A 21,052-nucleotide genomic window follows, 5' to 3' on the forward strand; every position below is an offset into this window, starting at 1 on the left:
TTGAAGACGGATCCGTCTTCAAAATGCTTTCAGTGTTACTATGGCACCCAGGACGCTATTAAAGTCCTGGTTGCCATAGTAGGAGCGGGGGAGCAGTATACTTACAGTCCGCGCGGCTCCCGTCAGAGCGCCCCATGGGCATGGATGACGTGCCATGCGATCACGTGATCCATGCGCTTGGGGCGCCCTGACGTCACTCTGGAGCGCCCCGGGAGCCGCACGGACGGTAAGTATACTGCTCCCCACTACACTTTACCATGGCTGCCAGGACTTTAGCGTTCCGGCAGCCATGGTAACCACTCTAAAAAAGCTAAACTTCGGATCCGGCAATGTGCCGAAACGACGTTTAGCTTAAGGCCGGATCCGGATCAATGCCTTTCAATGGGCATTAATTCCGGATCCGGCCTTGCGGCAAGTCTTCAGGATTTTTGGCCGGAGCAAAAAGTACAGCATGCTGCGGTATTTTCTCCGGCCAAAAAACGTTCCGTTCCGGAACTGAAGACATCCTGAACGGATTTCACTCCATTCAGAATGCATTAGGATAAAACTGATCAGGATTCTTCCGGCATAGAGCCCCGACGACGGAACTCTACGCCGGGAGAAAAGAACGCAGGTGTGAAAGAGCCCTAAGACAGCTTCCTTGCTGTCTTACATTTAGACCATTTTCTATGCCTTGGCGTATTTCTGGATAATAAATGACCCCCATAGTGCACCATTTACACAGATATTTTTATTGTTATAAACCACAATGATATACATGTACGGTATCTATGTGGTTTAATATCCTGTCCAGAATGCACATTGCAAAACCTACAGCTGTTCCCTGAGCATTTGGCTATTGCAGTGGTGATTTCCACCCCTGCTCTTAAAATATATAGATCCTGCAGCAGTGATAACCAGGAGGATCAATGATGGGGGTTCTCTGTTTGGGAGGGGTGGAGGCTGTGCCTACAAGCAGTAGGGGCATCCCCTGAGCTGTGACATGCAGGCAGGCAGGGATTGTATTGCAGTCAGTGGTGTGACAGGCAGATCTGTCTCTCCATGCAGCAGCTGAGGAGGGGAGGAGAGGCTGGTGTGGCTTTGTGTAGTGGAGACAGACAAGCAATTGAGGGAATAATAAGCCAGTGCTGGATACAGAGGCGTGGTGCATTCACTGTTCTGTGTGTAGTGTACTCTGGATACATCCTGTGCAGCTGCACCTCCTAACCCCAACCTTGGACTGCACCCCATGAGTAGCTGCAAGCCAGGGGAGCCTGTGAGTGCAAGGACCCCCAGTCTCTACAGAGGAGCTGCTTCAGCAACAAAGAGGTAGGGTCCTGGTTTTCAGGGACAATATCCTATTACCATGTGAGCAAGTAGATTACATGTGGAAATTCTGCATCTATTGATCGCATGTGCTGCTTGTTGATTGCCCTCACCCTCTGCTTTAGTTACATTATGCATGATGGATGGGGCTGCTTAGGACAATGCATGTATTATCAGCACCATGGGGCTGCCACAGGGTCACAGAGGGACTCTCAAGGGATGCCCATTGTCTAGAAACCAGTAAGCCCGGGGGGCATTTCATGTGTACAGCATCCTCTCTCATATATGACAGGGCAGAACTCTGTGCTGTATTGTAAGCCTGTCCTGCCTCATCACTAAACTGCTGTCAATGGACTGAGAGAATCAATTAACCCAGAGACACAATGTAACAAACACTCAGATGTTCTAGTGCTGACCCTTCCCTAAGTACAATACATAATGATATATTACATTGCATTGTATTTGTTTATTTATTATTTACTTTATTTATTTTATGCACTTATATTATATATATATTCTGCAGCGCTTTACAGACATTTGCATCAAGCTTATATACTTATGTTCATTGTTATATATTTTACATGTTAGCCATGAAGCGAGAAAGCTATTAGATAGATATATAGGTAGAAAGAAAGAAATAGAGGAGATAGATTGATAAATACATAGAGATAGATCGACCGATCTGGAGTGAGAAAGCAGATAGATACAAAGATATACATTAGATAGATAATATATAGATGGATAAATAGATACATAGATATACATTAGATAGATAATATATAGATAGATAGATAGATAGATAGATAGATAGATAGATAGATAGATACATAGATAGCTGTCAGCAGGAAAATTGACTTATGATCTATAATGGACTGTCAGATGTCAGATAATGTCAAGCTTATGATATACCGGTATATATGGGATAGTTTGAGGTTTCACATGTTTTTTTGTCTTCGTTGTCTTTGTCACTCACGCTCTTTCTGTGTTATTTTTGCCTTTTTCCATAGTGATGGATTTGTAGGTTTAATTAGAGATTGCGAGTGGCTTCTGTCTGCGGACAGTGGGGTACACGCTCACAGGCTCTGCACTCCCTCGCTTTCCGGGAGAGACTCTACTCTCTGGTGATAGATTTTCTAATTTGTTGATTGCATTGAGTGAGGGTTTGATGTCATAGAGCACTGCAGCGCAGATGAGGTCACCCCAGGTTACAATGGGTTAAACGTCTATTGGCGGTGCAGCTCGTCGTACGGTTCAGGCAGCCTTGTGCCCTACGTTTTTTCTGTCTGCAGTATTCAGATTGTGCAATGTGTGATGTTGGCTGGTAGAAGCATTGTTTTGTAGTATCGCGCCTGTTTAGCTCTGCCTGTGCTGGCCTTTTACTGCATCTTAATGGATAGCCTACTATTATCTGCTGGCTTGGCCGATAACATAGAGCAGTAGTTTGTACTCCATCAGATTGGTCATATTATCTACTAGTTGCAGCAGCAATTTTGTAGGAATGGACCAATCTTTCCACCTTGGAGCCGCTTTGAAAAAATATACGGGAATTACAATGTCAGCAATTGCCTAATATACTGTATTTCTGTTACCAGGACTATAGTAATGGCGCTGGGGAACCATGGAGTCTTTGAGCTTAGGGCTTTTTGTAATGTTTTTCACCACAGTGGAGGCTGCAGGCTGCAATGAACAGACCCTGAATTCTGCTGATGGCATCAAAAAGGAAGCTTCAGGGAATTTATGCTCCCCTCAACTGCCTTGCTCTGTTAGTCCCTGTTCACATCTCCGTTTGGAGATCCGGCAGGCTGTCCCAGCACAGAGCAACCTGCTGGATCTTCCGGATCTGGTGTTCTGTCAAAACTGCTGTGTTTCAGATGCTTTCTTTGCAATGTTCTTTGCAAGGGAATTGCTCGTATTGTAATTCCCCAATATGCTATCTGATTTGTCTACATATGTTGCATACTATGTTGTAAATATATTAGAAAGTTGCATCATGTGAAATTTCCTTTAGCCAAATCCAAGGAAGGGAAGCCAAAGCATTCTCCCTGCGCCTTATCAACAAGCGAATAGCTATTACGTCCGTTGAGCTCTCACTTGGATGTTTTCATAACCAACTTGATGACAACAGAGTTGGTCAATGGTGGTCCTGGCCTGGAGGTCAGACCCTTCATGGGATAACAAATTGGTAAATTGTTGGTAAAGCCTTATACGCTCTCTGTTGGACCTTCCTGATGGTCCCCTGGAGTCTTTTAGGTAGACCAGAGGTACCAGTACCAGATGTGTCTAGTAGCTGCTTGGCCCTATAAAAAAATATGCACAAACCAATCCAGGTAAGCACTACCTGATAGCCAAGAACCACTTATCTCTGTGGAACGAAAAGGATCGGAGAGGAATATTTCACCCTGCAAGATCCATGTTTCCACCAGTGGCAGCCCTTGAGTCTACCAGGCCTCATAAACGTTATCTTTCTGGTAGAGACCCCCCATAATTCGCTTGTAGATGCACCAACAAAAATCTAATGTTTATGGCAAGAGATTGTTTGCTTTACAAAATTCTAAAATACCCCATTAGGACATGGCGAGTAGATGGAAAGTAGGACAGAAACACTGCCTTTTAGCCAGAATGTTTTTTGAGGTCTATGACTTCTGATTGGAATCAGTAGTTTTCTGGTAATACCCTGTGGCACAGAGGTGGTTCCAGCAGCTGGATACCTTGGTCTACTAGTAGCCGGGGTACCTCACAGTGTGAGGAGGAGTACAAGCAAAAAGCCCCTTCATGGTGACCATAGATACAAAAAAATAATACTAATCAGATGGATAAACGTGTCTATGATGATGATAAGCTTGCTATAAACTGATGGAAAGTTCTGTTGGTCTATGGTTCCATTTGCTCTTAGACTGTGAGAGAGAGGTCAGCTCTGGTGGTGAAGCCTAATTCTTTTGAGGACAAGAAAACAACATCTTTAGGTCTATGCCCACCTGAACAATTAAGGAGCCCGCCCATACATGCTCAATAGCTGTAGACCAAATGCTTGTTCGTCTGACGGCTATTCCTCCTGACTCGGGCTGATCATGCATGTGATTTCAATAGTAAGAGAGGAGCAAGCGGTGGCCAGATAACTTTGGTGCCAGCTTATCTCCCGCCAGGACAAAAGGTTGTTGAACTTCAACTTGCACAATCTTTCTCAGGAGGCCCCTATACACATTAGGTAGTCATCCAACCTGGCACGATAATCTAATATGTATGGTTCTTTCTGGGGATTGGCCCATCTCAGACATTGGTAGGATATACCATCAATGTCAGAAAGGTGCAGGTCCCACCACTGGGACCCCCTCCTATCTCCAGAATAGGGTCCCCAAAGGAGAGCATACCGTGTGGGTGCATGGCATGCTCTGCATTCACTGCTATGGAACTGCCAGAAACAGCTGATCCAATGCTTGGCTATTTTTGGAACTCCCATAGCAGTGAATGGAGGGTGACAGCTCTTGCACAGTGTGTTCTCCTTCACTTTGGGGGGCCCCGTCCTGGAGATAGGAGGTAGGACCTCCTAGCGATATCCCATCAATGTCTGACATGGGCTAACCCCTTTATGTCTTATGAACCATACACATTAGGCTACTTTCACATCAGTGTTTTTCCTTCCTGGTATTGAGATCCGTCATAGGAAGAAAAACGCTTCAGTTTTGTCCCCATTCAATTCAATCAATGGTGCGCCAGAATGCTTTCCGTTCTGTTTGGTTGTGTTCCAATGTCGGACAGAATAACGCTGCAAGTTTTTGAGTTCGTTATGGGATTTGGAGCAAGATGGATCCAGCATGAAACACAATGTAAGTCAACGGTGCCGGACCCGTTTTCTCGGATACAAAAGAAAATGGATGTTTTTAGTGCCGGATCCATCATGGTCATTTTAGAGATAATCCAATCGGATTTGTTCATAACGGATGCAGACGGTTGTATTATCTTAACGGAAGTATTTTATGCTGATCCATGACGGATCCGGCAAAAGCGCAGATGGGAAAGTAGCCTTAGATTATCATTTGCCGAACCTGCAAATTTCTGCAGGGTTGGACGGCTACCTAATGTGTGTAAGGGTCTCCTGAGAAAGATGCAAGCTGAAGTTCTGGCAATTAGAAGTACTTTCCTACTACAGTCCCAAGGAACAATTAGCACATACAATAGGCCACTCCTTGCTCTTATGAGATCAAACAAGTGAGAAACAGACTGTAGGCTTGTGGTAGCTTTCGCCTTGTCCAAAAATGGCCAGTGGGTGAGGTATTAACTTGAAAGGGTCGGCCATGTAGCGGGCACTGCCCAGAAGCCTATTCTCATCTTCTGCCATCTTCATTTTAAGAGTCCAAATCAATGTGGTGCTAAAAGCTTTCTGCTGAGCAGGTGCTGAAAGCTCCATTGGCCTTCCCCAGGATAAAGCACCCGACCCACCCAACGGGGAAGCTTTGGGAAGTGAAGGAGTGTTTTGTATTCCCAGGTCGGGGGCGAGCAATGACTTATTCATGATGATTGTCTACATGCATTAATCAAGAGATTTGTCTTCATAGACCTGTTAATGTAAACAGCGGGACTTATATTCGAGCCTCCGTCTGTTCGCTGGTACGGGGCAATGGAAATAGCTAATATTCACATCTAATAAAGAAAACGGCGTTATCACATGTGACGCTGCGGTTTCGTTCTGCTCTCCGGTTAGCGGCTGGAAGTTAATTGTGCAAGAGCAAAGACATGTTTATTTAAGACTCGCTGGCAGCTGCACAAAGGCTCTTCCTATGCGTAATGACAGAGTAGGAGACAGCACTTAGGTTATTGTGAGCAAAGGCAACATACAGGAAGCGCTTCCCTTTGTAACTATTTTGGTGCACGAGTTTTTTTATTTTGTTTTTTTAACTGGAGCATATAGAAAACATTTGTGCAAAGCAACACAATAGTTATAAGCGGTGTTCGCTGTTCGACTCCTTAAAGGGCAACTGTCATCACATTTGTACCTATGAAATTGTTACATGTGCGCTTGGCAGCTGAAGGCATCTGTGTTGGTCCCATGTTCATATGATTGACAAGGCCAGGCAGTGAAAAGGTCATCACACCTGGCCCTGTCAATCAAAGTACAGTGGGCGTGGCAGTTGCACAGAGAGCTGAGCCTCTAGGTGTAATGGCAACGCCCCCGTTGCTCCTAGAGGCTCATTTGCATATATAAAAACATAATTTTTCTCAGCAATGCGGGCACATATGGGCTCGGCTGAGCATGCACGTGTTCTGAATGGGGAGAGAGGAGTGAGCTGCTGCCAGACACTTCTGCAGCTTATCTCCCCGAACATTAGTATTGGGCATGTGGAAATCGAATAGCCTGATGCTTCTTTCCACCCACATCTGCCATCAGAGGCCAACTTTTGTCAAATGTGTATGGACGCCTTAAAGGGGTATCCGGTTGTTTGAAGTTATCGCCTATCCATAGGGGATAACTATTAGATCAGTGGCGGTCCTACCACTGGGACCCCCACAAATCACAAGAACGGGGGCCCCTGTGTCCCCAGCAGCCCTCCTGCACAGAGCATCTAGTCATTCCTTTCATTTCTATGGGAATACCGGTGATAGTACTTGGCTATATCCAGAACTCCCGTATAAATGGAGCAGCTACACGCATGTGGGTCTAGCCGCGCTGATCATTTAAGAGGCGGTGCAGGGGTACGCGGCCCCCATTACCCAGTGTTAAGACCCCCACCAATCTAATCGTTATCCCCCATCCTGTTGATAGGGGATAACATCAAGCAACTGGAATACCCCTTTAAGAATGATGCCACCCTGTCATCAACTGATCTCTATGGGTTTTACTCTTGACTGTCATCGCCAGGGAAGCTCCTGCAGCGTTCAAATGAATGGGCGACCATGTAATGCATGGTCACGTTAAGTCCTTCAGAGCAGGAGACAATCTTTGCTTTGGTAATTGGAGGGGTTCCCATCCTCCAATCACAGCCCATGTTTTATTTTCCTGTGTTCTGTTTATTTATTTTATGTATATCCCTTTGCTAATGTAGCACGAACATATTATGTGGCAGTGTACAAGGTCCATGTCCTCCGTAGGGCTCACAGTCTAACTTACTTAGACGCAACCAGTTTCAAAGGTATCCAGTGTTCACCTGGAATTCGGAAGGGAACTTTTGAGAAAAAAAGGAGAATTCCGATTGGTTGATACAGGCATCAAGGGCACATTCGTATATTTTTTTGTTCTGCACAGTTCGTGACATACTGCATTATAAATATCTTGGGTCCAGACTGCAGCAACGTTTTACACGACAAAAACACAGTGAGATTTAATTAGCACCTTTACTGGTTCGGAGAGCGTACATTTTCCGATGTCTGCCACGCAAGGAAAGATTAAAATAGCTGCTCTACAGCGATAAGTGCACAGAACTTCAGCTTTTTACTGTGAGCAACTAAAACTGTAAACTGAGAGATCACTTTACCATGAATTCTGTGACTGGTGACAAAGTTACCAACTTACCTTCTATACATATGTGTCTGTACTGTCACTGCGTACTATGTGGACACTTATGGCTGCAAACACACCGACGCCAGTGACCACTACCGGGCGCAAACCGTACCAGCCACCCTGACTTTGCCCCCTGTCTTTATAAACCCAAATTACACTCAAAAATTAGAATTCTACTTTAAAGCAGTCATCCATGATTTTGATATTGATGGCCTATGCCAGGCATGGCCAACCTGAGGCTCTCCAGCTGTTGTAAAACTACAATTCCCACCATGCCCTGCTGTAGGCTGATAGCCGTTGGCAGTCTGGGCATGCTGGGAGTTGTAGTTTTGAAACATCTGGAGAGCCTAAGGTTGGCCATCCCTGGCCTATGCTCAGGACAGGTTATCAATATCAGATTGGATCGATGGGGTTCCGACACCACATTGAAGTGTATTGGAGCAGCGTTGCAGCTATCGCCGCTACTTCTGACATTGGAGCTCCAACAACGGGGTGTCGGACCCGCCACAGATCTGATATTAATAGCTTATCCTAAGAATAGGCCTTCAATATCAAAATCATGGTCAACGTCTTTAAAGGGAACCTGTCACCCAAAAATCGCCTATTAAGCTGTTTACAGTACCTTATAGTGCTGTATAGTCGTTTCCTGATGCACTTTTTGTTAGTTTTGCAGCATGTATGCTCAGTCAGAAATCGATGTTATATTCAGCTGCTGCCCCGTGCTTCAAGTCAGGCTTGAAGTCACGGGGGCAGCGGCCTCGGCGTCTTACATGGCCCTCTCCCCGCCCCCTGCCTCTGTGACTGACAGCCGAAATCCGATTCCGGGACCGCGCTCAACGGCCGCATGCGCAGTAAAGGGCGGCAGGAGCGCGGTCCCGGCTGCCGCGCGTACTACGCGCCGTCTTACTTTCGCCGCACTGCGCATGCGCCCGACATCCTGTATCAAACGCGCCCGCGCCCGGCATCTGGGCGCCGGCGCGTTTGATACAGGATGTTGGGCGCATGCGCAGTGCGGCGAAAGTAAGACGGCGCGTAGTACGCGCGGCAGCCGGGACCGCGCTCCTGCCGCCCTTTACTGCGCATGCGGCCGTTGAGCGCGGTCCCGGAATCGGATTTCGGCTGTCAGTCACAGAGGCAGGGGGCGGGGAGAGGGCCATGTAAGACGCCGAGGCCGCTGCCCCCGTGACTTCAAGCCTGACTTGAAGCACGGGGCAGCAGCTGAATATAACATTGATTTCTGACTGAGCATACATGCTGCAAAACTAACAAAAAGTGCATCAGGAAACGACTATACAGCACTATAAGGTACTGTAAACAGCTTAATAGGCGATTTTTGGGTGACAGGTTCCCTTTAAGGGTGTCTCTTTTCAAAACTTGACATATTAGGTTGTGACTCCAGTGAATCCTGAGCCTGCACAACATACCACTCATTACTACACAATAGGACTGGGGATCAGTGAATATAGCTTTCCTAATGCTGGCTGTACTCACTGCTCCCCGGTCTTCTCTGGGCGCAGCACTGCGCTGTGTCCTGACTGCTTAGAAGGTCAGGACGTAGCGCACTATGACCTTATTCTGTGCAACGTCAGATCAAAGCGCAGAGAGGCGCCGACAGCAGACCAGGGAGTGGTGAGTGCAAGAAGAGCGAGCTGGATGTCTGGAGTGGTGGCGCCGTCCGGAGCAGGAGAGGGAAGTTCATTTATTTATTTTATAACTGATCTGAGTTCTGATGAGGATTGGGGATCTGATGAAGACTGGGGGTCTGATCTGACGTGTGATATAGATTGGGAGTATGATCTGAGGTCTGATGAGGATTGGGGGTCTGATGAAGATTAGGGTCTGAGCTGTGATGAGGGTCTGATTTGTGGTCTGATGAGGATGGGGGATCTGATGAAGATTAGAGGTTGGATTTGGGAGTTTGCTGAAGATGTTGGCTCTGATCTGAGGTCTGATGAAGTTTGGGGTCTGAGTGAGATTGGGAGTCTTATCTGAGATCTGATGAAAAACTCCTAAGTGTGTCATCACCCGATGCAGAACTCTATGGTGACGGATGCCACTGTATGATATCTGTCGGAGGCATCCATTTAACATACAATATATGTTTTTTGTGTATGTTAAACATAAGACAAAAATGTGATTTGAGCCCAGCCCTAGACCCATTCACGTCAATGCCAGGCAACAACCGATGTATTGGTGTGACACTGTTTTACGAAGAAGGCGGCCATGTTGAGCGAATCCTGGACACTCCCTTTTAGCCCATAAAATCCATTTATACTGTGTTAATGTATGACTTTTTCATGTGTAATAACTCGACCCGTCACCTATCACTCCTCATTTTTCTCACAGCACCAAATGTTATTAGGTGAACTCATAATCTGGCTTTAATCAGATAAATCACATATCTAAGCCGCTGAATCGATGGCTGACTCATATTTTCATTATATTTCTGTGAAGCCATTAAAAATCCATCCCTAATGACCTCACTTGCAAGAATGAGGCCCTGGGAGTGCATAACATCTCTCAGCTGATTCTCTATAAACACCATTTATATTACTCCTCCAAGAATCTGAGGCTTTTACACTATGTAGGCCTCATTTATCTCAGTGGTCTTGTTGCCCATAGCAACCAATCAGAGCTCAGCTTTCATCCCTTAAGCTAATCTGCAAACATGAGAGCTGCGCTGTGATTGGTTGCTATGGGCAATAAGGGCAGTTTTTGCCCGAATGTGCCGGTGAACATCGCTTTGGTGTCTGTAGGATTTTCCACTATGGCACCTATAGAGAGAAAGCAAAGGGGGGAGGCTTTCTTTGTTCTCTGCCCATCAACCCTGGCATCTTATTCTCCAGGGCTGATAATTTTATATAACAGAGTGGGCCTAAGGGTCTTCACATGTGGTAGTTTCAGCCCTGCCCCCGACAAGGACCGATCTACAATATAGAAGTCCATTGGTGCTCATTTTGAATGGAGGACAAATGATTAATGCATTGATTATTCGCATAGTTTCCAGAAGTCCTGAATTGGAAGGGACTGTCCTTCGTTTTCTTGGACAGTCCCTGATAATTTTTTGTGGTCCCAAATGGGTGGGGCTTATGCTTATGTTGGTAAATTAGCCCCACCCACAGCTTTGCTTCAAAAACACCCACTTCCAGGTGGGGTTTACATACGCCGTGCCCATTTTTGGCCTTTATGGACAAATTTGGCCAATTTTGGGACTGTTGGCAACTATCCCGCATGGTTGTCCTATCAAAATGCCTGAGGTACACATTATAGTTAAAGGATTAAATGTAAAAAAAAGTTAAATGACTGAATAAACACAATTTTCACAAAACAGCTGTTAAGTAAAAATTTTACAACATTAAATATAAAGCACACGTTTGGTATTCCAGTAATTTCAACTAACTGTAGAATAAATATAATAGGGGAAATTTATCATCTTCCTTGTTCCTGAAAAGTGGCATTAAAAAAGTGCAAACTATGGGGGAGATTTATCAAACTGGTGTTAAGTAGAACTGGTGCAAGTAAATCTCCCCCTAAGTGTTTGTGACTTTTTAAAAATTTGACGCATCTCTCGGTTTTTACGCTGTCGTGGCCACTTTCCTTAAAGGAGCGTGGCAAGTGTGGGAAGGGGCGTGGCCAGACCGGACACATTTATCTTCATTTACACCAGTTTTCTGGTGCAAATGAAGCCAGAAATGTATGGGAGCTCTAAGCTGTGGTAGATTTTTGTTTAGGCGCTTCCTCCGGCAGCACAGGAGATATCAAGACCAGCGCAGAAAGTGCCGGTCTGGATAAATCTCCCCCCAGTGAGTCATCTATTGAAATAAAACAATGGCAAAATTGCAATTTTTTTTTCTTTATTTTTTGCATTACCCCCAGAAAACATTAATATGTGTCATGTTAAAGGAGTTGTGACATGATTAAAGGGGTATTCCCATCTTAATGATCACTGTTAAATCTGGTAATGATTTGACAGTGATCATTTTTCTAAATATATTTAATTAACTAATTCCCACTCCTTAGAAGAAAATGAACATATACTTACCTGACTGTTGTCTTCCGTCTCCCCTGGTTACGGCCACCGCTCTTCTCCGGAGTCGCGGTGGCCGCACTTGCGCACACGACTTCTTTTTTTCTCCCGGCCGGCCGCACGCAGTCCCGAAAGCGCACGCCGAGGCCGCGCATGCGCTATGGTGATTTCTTCCTGGCCAGTATAGTATACTTGCCAGGAGGAAGTCACCAGGGCGCATGCGCGGCAGCGTGCGCGTTCAGTCCAGCGCGTGGCCCAGCCGGGAGAAGACTTCAATCAAGATGGAGCCCGCCCCCTGCCGAAACCAGGAAGTGGACAGCGCGCCGGGAGCAGGTAAGTATAAAACAGCGTGATGAGAAATCGGACATCAATTAGAAATCGGACATCATAAAGGTAAATGGCAATCTCTTTTTAACAAAGCTAGATCCAGCCCTGTACCTCACATGGTTCTAGAGATCTGCCCATTAATTAATCCAATTGCTCTGCTAGAATTTCTTCAGTTGTGTCCTTTCTGGGGTGGTATCCTTTCTCAGGGGACATTCCCTTTTATATGTATTCCAAAACTAGGTACCTGCAAATTTCTTCTGGTTCTAAAGGACAAAATTAATTGGTCATTATAGAAGGGTCTACACATCTTCCAGGGTCCAGAAGAGTATTTCCTTTCTAATTAAAAAAATGCAGAAATTGATTGTCGGCATGTGATGCAGGAGTCCCGGCCATAGACTTTGGGTCATATTTCATCTGAAGCATTACATAATTACAAGTGTCTGAGACGAATCAATATTCCATTTCAGTCATAACGTTCTCATTTTTCTTCTTGTTTGCTTCCATGACCTCAAGTAATTTCACATTGTCAATGATCTTGCAAGAAAACTTTGCGTCCCTCTAAAGGCACAATCAGGTTGGACCTTGACTGCTCTTTGAGTCTGTGAAAGTTTCACGCTATGTCATTAATTGCATGTCGTCTCGAATGACAGGCCAGAGCTCCTACGGCTCAATGTCCACAGGGTGCTACGGCTTATCAGGGAGCTTTACAGCGCTGTCTTGCTACATATTCCTGGATTAAGGAGAGTAATCTGAGGTCAGGAGGAAGGGATTATGGGTATTTATTACAAATAATTGGGTGACTACTATACAACAGGGTCCAAAACTGACTTCAGGTGTTTTGGCCCCGTCTACTCCAATCTTGGCTTGATAAGTCAAGCAGGTTTACCTATAATACTTTGGTCCCCAGCATCTGCCAAGGTTTGCCTTCTGCTAATTTCAACCCAGGCCAACTTTTTAGAAGACTCCTCAGGGCTAGACTGCCTTTTTTTTTTATATCACACCTCATTTAAGGTATGTCACACCAGAGCTTAATCTGATAACACCATGTCCTGGCCCCACACAAAGTCAAAGCTAATTCCCAGAAGGCTTCTGAGTAGTGTTGAGCCAACTTGTGTTTTAAGTTCGGCGTCTAAAGTTCGGGTTCGGGTTATCGAAGAATCGCGTTATGGATTCCGCTACCACGGACCATAATGGAATTTAGAATCCATAACGTGATTCTTCGATAACCCGAACTTTAGACGCCGAACTTAAAACACAAGTTCACTCAACACTACTTCTGAGCCATAATTGAGATTGTCCAACTCTTCCGGGGCAGAGAGGTTTTCCCTTTTTCATGAAGCCTCTCGGACATTGCAGGAGAGTTGGCAAGTATGGTTGTCTGTGGTGGAAAACACCCGGATCAGGTTGGCCCCATTCCTTTGTTTAACGGGGAGCGAGAACCCACACCTTTACCCCCTTCCCTATATGTAGGAGGCCGGTTTAAGAATCATACTGATGTGGTATGAAGGAGTGAAGGCAAGGCACCAATGGTTGGACCCAGTCAAGTGTTTGGGGCAGACATGAGCATCAGGAACGGGAGCCCATTTTGATGTCTTACGTTGATACAAGGCAACCCATCTAGATACCTAGTGCCACAAGGATGGAGAGAGGAGATTGAGTTAGACCATGAGCAATGGTGACCTCCAACCTGTGCCTTTCTATCTGTTGTGGATGCTGTCAGGGTATGTTGGGAGTTGTAGTTACACGCTTGAGAGCCACAAGTTGTCGACTAATGATCTAGAGCAATAATAATTGCATGGCAATTGCCAAGAATATTGGTTGGTATCAAGTATAAAATGTCTGATATGTGGTGATACAGGCGTAGCTAGAAAATAATCTGGGTCTTTTTTAAGGTTTTCTTCAATAATATTTCGTCCGAGGTCTGAGGACCACTGCTGATGATGATGACTTTAATTTTCCTTTGTTACTTTCAAAACATTCAAACCTGTCAATTTGTTTTTGTCTAAATAGGTCCAAAATTCTTCACAGATCAAAGGGGTTTTCTAGGTGTATAATATTGATGACCTATCCTCAGGGTGGGTCATCAATACCTGGTCTGAGGGTGTCCAACACCTGGCACCCCAACCATCAACTGCTTGACTGAGCTGCGCCTATTGCATGTGATCGATGAACATGACACCACTGGCCTAAAGGCTGTGTGAGCGCCACAGTCTCTTCAGACAGCTGATCGGCGAGGATGCCAAAAGTCCTGAGGATAGGTCTGAGGTTTATTTTTCTCATAACTCCGCAGAGCAGTCATAGAGTTAAATGATCAAATTCAAGCTGCCTTCAGCCGCCACTAGAGGGAGCTTTGGAGCTTACTGTATTGCTCCACCTAGTGGTGACAGACATAAAATGACTACAGTTGTTATTTAAATGTATTAAATGCAGGTATTACACAGCATCTATTGAGATTATATGGCTGTCCATGCAGGACACAAACATTCCTGGTCCTCCAGAGCAAGAGACACTTTTCGTACCTGCTTTGGCTACTTGATGGAACCTTGCAGACCAAGGTGTTCTGTTTTACCTCCTTGATTCTATCGTTCCACCAGTGATAAGTGGCGCCACATGTACCTGGCATCTACTCATCATTCAACCAAGTCAAACATGATCTGTCCATTTTATACACCCTCAAGGCGTACCCACCCTCAGGCCTAGTTCACACAAACGTTTTTTTTGCGAATGTACGGGCCGTTTTTTCATGTTCCGTATACGGTGCGTATACGGAACCATTCATTTCAATGGTTCCGCAAAAAAAACGGAATGTGTTCCGTATGCATTCCGTTTCCGTATTTCAGTTTTTCCGTTCCGTTGAAAGATAGAACATGTCCTATATTTGGCTGCAAATCACGTTCCGTGGCTCCATTAAAGGCCTAGTTCATACGAACGTATGGCTTTTATAGTTTTTTGCGGTCCGTTTTTTTACGGATCCGTTGTTCTATATTTGAGTTCCGTTGTGTTTCCGTTTATTTTCTGTTTTTCCGTTCCGTTTTTTCCGTATGGAATATACAGTATGCAGTAATTACATAGGAAAAATTGGGCTGGGCATAACATTTTCAATAGATGTTTCAGCAAAAACGGAACAGATACGGAAGACATACGGATGCATTTCCGTAGGTGTTCCGTTTTTTTGGCGGAACCATTGACTTTAATGGAGCCACGGAACATGATTTGCGGCCAAATATAGGACATGTTCTATCTTTCAACGGAACGGAAAAACGGAAACGGAATGCATACGGAACACATTCAGGTTTTTTTTGCGGAACCATTGAAATTAATGGTTCCGTATACGGAACACAAAAAAACGGCTCGTACACTCGCAAAATAAACGTTCGTGTGAACTAGGCCAAAGTCACTGGTTCCGCCAAAAAAACTGAACACATACGAAAATGCATCCGTATGTCTTCCGTATCTGTACCGTTTTTGCTGAACCGTCTATTGAAAATGTTATGCCAAGCCCAATTTTTTCGATGTAATTACTGTATACTGTACATGCCATACGGAAAAACGGAACGGAAATGGAAACACAACGGAACTCAAAAACAAAACAACGGATTTGTGAAAAACGGACCGCAAAAAACTATAAAAGCCATACGTTCGTGTGAACCAGGCCTCACCCATATTTTGTAGTGTCTTTCCATCTAGGGGGGGTCCCTTTAAGAATAACTCAGAAACCCCCCCCCAGTGGGCATCTGTTGTATGATAGTTCCACCAGCTCTCCTGACTTTGCCTGTTTTAGCACATAATATAACCGTTCTGGAGCATTCTTTCTTATAATTTTACACTGTGCAGTTCCTCTGTTATTCCTCCCAGAAATGTATGAATAAATTGACAACTGGATGTCCCTACTCAGTATGACGCTGTCCAATCTGTGCTGACAGTGCCAGACTGTATAGCAGGGATCAGCAACCTTCGGCACTCCAGCTGCTGTGAAACTACAACTCCCAGCATGCACACTTACTCGGCTGTTTTTGTAACTCCCATAGAAGTGAAAGGAGGATTCTGGGAGTTGTAGTTTTAGTACAGCTGGAGTGCCGGAGGTTGCTGATCCCTGCTGTATAGGGACAGACCCGTTAGACAAGGTGAATGTCAAATTGTTCCTAAATTTCCAGGATGAATAACAAAGGAATAGATTGATAACTGGGTGTTACCAGATGGGGGGGGGGGCTGTCACTGTACAGACCGACACTGTCCAATCAGTGTACGGTTATATAGGGACACACCCCTTTGACAAGAAGAAGGATTACACCCAGTTGTCAATTAATTTGTAAATTTCCGGAGTGAATAACAGAGGAACAACACAATCTTGAGTTCTAAGAAAAGATCCTCTAAAGTTCTTATATTATGGGGGACAGAATTATGTATTTTATAGGGAATAGAAGAATTCAGGAGAAGTGATCGGCCCTATCTGTTATGTTCTGGATGATGGAGGGGGGTTTATAGCGTGGGATACCCCCCCCCCCCAAAGCATCCTTATGTCCTGATAATAATACATAGTAGACAATGTAACAGCCTATAGGAAAATATGCTTTTCACAATAATAGGATGAAGCCCCCGGTGATATGTAGCAGAGCTGTGCGCGGCATGTCCCCGGTGACGGCTCTGCTATTCATTAAGTGTCTGCCGCTGGACTGAGGAGCTCGATCACACGGATGATTGGCTGCCCTCCACTTCTAGTCCTGATACATAGAGCAAGTGACACGTATAAACTAGGTCAGCTTTCCACATCACCCAGACGCTGATCGGAACGGGGGTCCGCGCCATCTCAGCGGTTTCTGTATGGTATACTCAATCACAACCGCGCGCAATTCACGATCTAACAAATAAAGTTTATTGAAACGAAAATAGCATGTCGCCATGTGTTGGCCTTGCGCTAATTTGGTCTGTGAGAAGAGATTTTTTTTTTAGATGAGTCGCATGCTTAGGACTTGATTATTCAGGTGCAGCAGAGCTGAGTATGTCATTCGGTGCAGGGTGCCGTGATGTCATTCATAATATGCCCTTGGTGAGTTTTCACTGGACATTAGGTAAAACTTGTATACGGTGATCTGAGCTCATGATCCCTCTGCACAACAAAGACAGTTCATGTTCAATAACAAATTGAGCTCTGCTACATCTGGACTGCAGTCCATGGTCAATGGGTGCATTAGGACTCCCCTTCATCTGTTCTTAAGGACTAAATTGATGCACTAACATCATTTTTACAGTATACTGGATAGATGGATATTGAAATTTGCTCACTCCGTTCCCAATCTTTGCCTTGTGTCAGTCTTAACTGCGACTCTGGCATTCGGTTCATAAACCAGGATGAACAGAACTGATCTAACAAATAAAGTTTATTGAAACGAAGATAGCATGACGCTATATCTTGGCCTTGGTCTCTGGGAAGCGATTTTTGAGAGGAGTCGCATAATTAGGACTTGATTGTTCAGGTGCAGCAGTGCTCAGTTTGTCAGGTGCAGCAGAGCTGAGTATGTCATTCGGTGCAGGGTGCTGTGATATCATTAATAATATGCCCTTGGTGGGTTTTCACTAGACATTAGGTAAACTTACTCAGTTATTTGAGCTAATTAACCCACTGCACAACACAGGCAGTTCAATAACAAATTGAACTCTGCTACATCTGGATTTCAGTTCATGGTTAGGACTCCCCTGGATCTGTTCTCAAGGACTAAATAGACGCACTAACATCATTTACAGGACAGATGGATGTTGAAATCTGCTCATTCTGTTCCTAATCTTTACCTTATCTTTACAGTTATTGCATTCTGTTCATGAACCAGGACGCACAGGATGAACAGAACTTATTAATAACATTTACGCAGGAGAGGTGATAAAAGTCAGATCTGTGGGAGCGAGCCCCTTCTGCTGGGACCTGTACAATCATTAGAATGGGGGACCCAAAAAATGGAAATCAGGCCCCCCCCCCCCCGTGATATTCATTGTGGGGCGCCCCCTTTAAAAACACCCTGAAAATATAACCCCCAAGTTGTCCTCTGACACCGGATGACTCCCATCAATAGCACACATTGCAGTGCCCATGAGTGTGCCCAAATTCATGTTGGAATTTGCTCCCACTATTCAGAATCTTTGTCTGTGTGTCAGTCTTCACTGTAGTTTTGGCATTCTATTCATGAACCAGGAGGCTCAGGATGATCAGAACTGTTGATCTTCCCTAAATGTATTTTTTTTTTTTATTATATATATATTAAAACATGTGGTTATCATCAGTGAGAGATTCTGCTTCTGTTGCTGGAAGCCTGATGGATTAACATGTGGGACGCTCCTCAGAGGTACGGGCCGGACCACGCTTCTGGAATGTGCAGTATTCATCCCACCTACGCTTTTTGGGAATCCATGGTAGTAGATAGTGGTTTTCATTTCCCAGCTGGACCTCCGCCTCTGTATCGGGGAGCGCAGCCTGTTCCTCCTGGTGCACACTCCTTCAGCCCAACCCTTCCCTTTGTTAAAATTTCTTCTTTCCTGCCAAAAAATCATTTGGAATATTACATTATTACTTTTGCCCATTTCTGCAGATTTGTGGATATTATATAATTGTATTTAAGATAACGTATTCATTTCTGTTTTTATTTAATGCTTGCAATCGCCATCGTTTTAGAACTCTGCGTTGTGCGGTTTCTCTGTTATTTCTCTTGTAAATGTACGAATAAACTAGCAACTGTGTGCTGTCATTCAGCATGGGGCGTGTCCCTGCACACTCTGACCCTGGGCAATCCATGCTGACAATGCCAGACTTCGTGGAAAGCGGCAAGCAAGTGCCATCCCTCTGTTATTACTACTGGAAATGTATGACTAAATTGACATCTCCAACCATTCTCTCTGACAATAGGGCATCTTACCACACAGTGTGAGGCCTCTTTCACACGACTCTTTTTTTTTTTTTTCCGTTTGCGGGCCTTTTTTTTGCGTTCCGTATATGGTCCGTATTCATTTTAATGGTTCCACAAAAAAACGGAATGTACTCCGTATGCATTCTGTTTCCATATTTCCATTTTTCCGTTCCGTTGAAATATAGAATATGTCCTATTATTGCCCGTAAATCACGTTCTGTGGCTCCATTTATTTCAATGGTTCCGCAAAAAAACGCAATGTACTCCGTATGCATTCTGTTTCCGTATTTCCGTTTTTCCGATGAAAGATAGAATATGTCCTATTATTACCCGCAAATCACGTTCCGTGGCTCCATTCAAGTCAATGGTTCCGCAAAAAAAAAAAGGAATGTACTCTGCATGTCTTCCGTATCTGTTCCGTTTTTGCGGAACCATCCATTGAAAATGTTATGCCCTACCCAATTTTTTCAATGTAATTACTGTATACTGTATATGCCATACGGAAAAACGGAATGGAAACGGAAACACAGCAAAAAAAAAAAACAACGGATCCGTGAAAAACGCTAAATACTGAAAAAGCCATAGTCGTGTGAAAGAGGCCTGTTTCGGTTTCTCTTCGGAGATGTGCCCCATTGACAAATGGAAGGATAAGTCCAATATATTTGTACATTGCCAGGAAGAATAACAGAGGGATGGCAAAGAACAATGCTGTAGAATTGGTATTCGCAAGTATTTCCTAAAACAGACAGGACAGGAGAGGTTATGGTTGTATGAACCCTAATGGGACTGACCTGCAGTACCAGACACGGGCAAGAGTGGCGCTGCTTCTGGAAGAAGGGAGTTGGGTTTTTCTGTATCCGTGCTGAGGAGCCGGTTGCTCATGTGTACACGGTACGCAGCTCTCCAGCAGAGTAGCACCTTCATGGTAGATAAAGCTCAGTTCACACCAAGCACAACGTGTTGAGAAACGTGATAGAAATAGCTTCTTCTCAGTCTGGATCCTGAGGTTGTGTCACGTTATTTGTTTCATTCCTTTTTACAATTCTGGGGTGTAAATTTTTTTTTTAAACTAACCTGAAGACAAGATTTTTATAAAAATCGTTTGTATAATGGATTTCATTTGTGTGAAGATGAATATTTTAGTCTGTTTTGAGCTGAGACATCACTGACAATCTAACAGTGCATACCATGGAGCAATTTATAAAGCTAGAGTAAAGATCAACCAAACAAAAACAACAATCTGAACAAGAAGAGCTGCAGTGTAAAGTATGGAAGAGAGGCGCATAGCAGTAGCTGAGTCTGTTATCAGAAGAGGAAAGAGATTTCGGACTACCATAGACTCATATTAGACAGTGCAGCTAAATGCAGATTAATGTCGGCTGAATATGCTGATGCAGGCTGGTCTTCATCACAGGCCTGAATGTGATATAGACCTTGGCAGCTATCAGGACACACAGGCTAGGCTTCTCTCTAACCCTTAGCTTCGGCCTCATCTCCTCTGCAGTGCTCAGCTATGCCTTTGCCCTTTCTAATCTCTGAGGTTGTGCACTTTTATGGATCGTATCGCTCACCTCCACTGGTAGCTAACTATACGCAGGAATCTACAGTGTCTTTCAGTTCACACTCAGCCACAGACAGTCCAGTGTGACTTCTTTGTCTTTGTTGATTAGGCTTGCCTGCACTTCTATTTATCCTCTGTCATCCATGTGCTCACGCTGCAGATTGAGGAAATCACATTGCCAAAATGCCCCATGCATCCACACATTATTCAGCAGCAATTATATACTTGGCCTCCAGATGGCAGCATCACCCCAGTGTTGTCCACAATCTTTACAGTACAATACATTTATATCATCGTCCCATATCGACGGTGCGGTTCTGACTGTCCCCAGTGCAGCTCACTTACAATGTCCATCGCATCCTTCTCAAGGCAGCTGAAGGGTAGAACTGAGCATGTGCGACCACGTTAGTGAAGTGGACAGAGAAATAAGATAAAGAACAAGCAGC

At 44.6% G+C, this 21,052-nt stretch overlaps 1 protein-coding gene across 1 annotated transcript in view; it reads left to right on the forward strand.

Moving 5' to 3' along the window:
* Positions 1 to 1,104: 1,104 nt before the first annotated feature.
* FRMD4B (FERM domain containing 4B) overlaps positions 1,105 to 21,052 on the forward strand; it is a 211,638-nt gene continuing 191,690 nt past the window's right edge. The window contains exon 1 of the mRNA XM_044301976.1: positions 1,105 to 1,308. The gene's annotated coding sequence lies outside the window, so the exon portion shown is untranslated. The remainder of the gene's footprint in view (positions 1,309 to 21,052) is intronic.

Source organism: Bufo gargarizans, chromosome 7 (genome assembly GCF_014858855.1).
Source record: "Bufo gargarizans isolate SCDJY-AF-19 chromosome 7, ASM1485885v1, whole genome shotgun sequence".
NCBI classification, from domain to species: domain Eukaryota; kingdom Metazoa; phylum Chordata; class Amphibia; order Anura; family Bufonidae; genus Bufo; species Bufo gargarizans.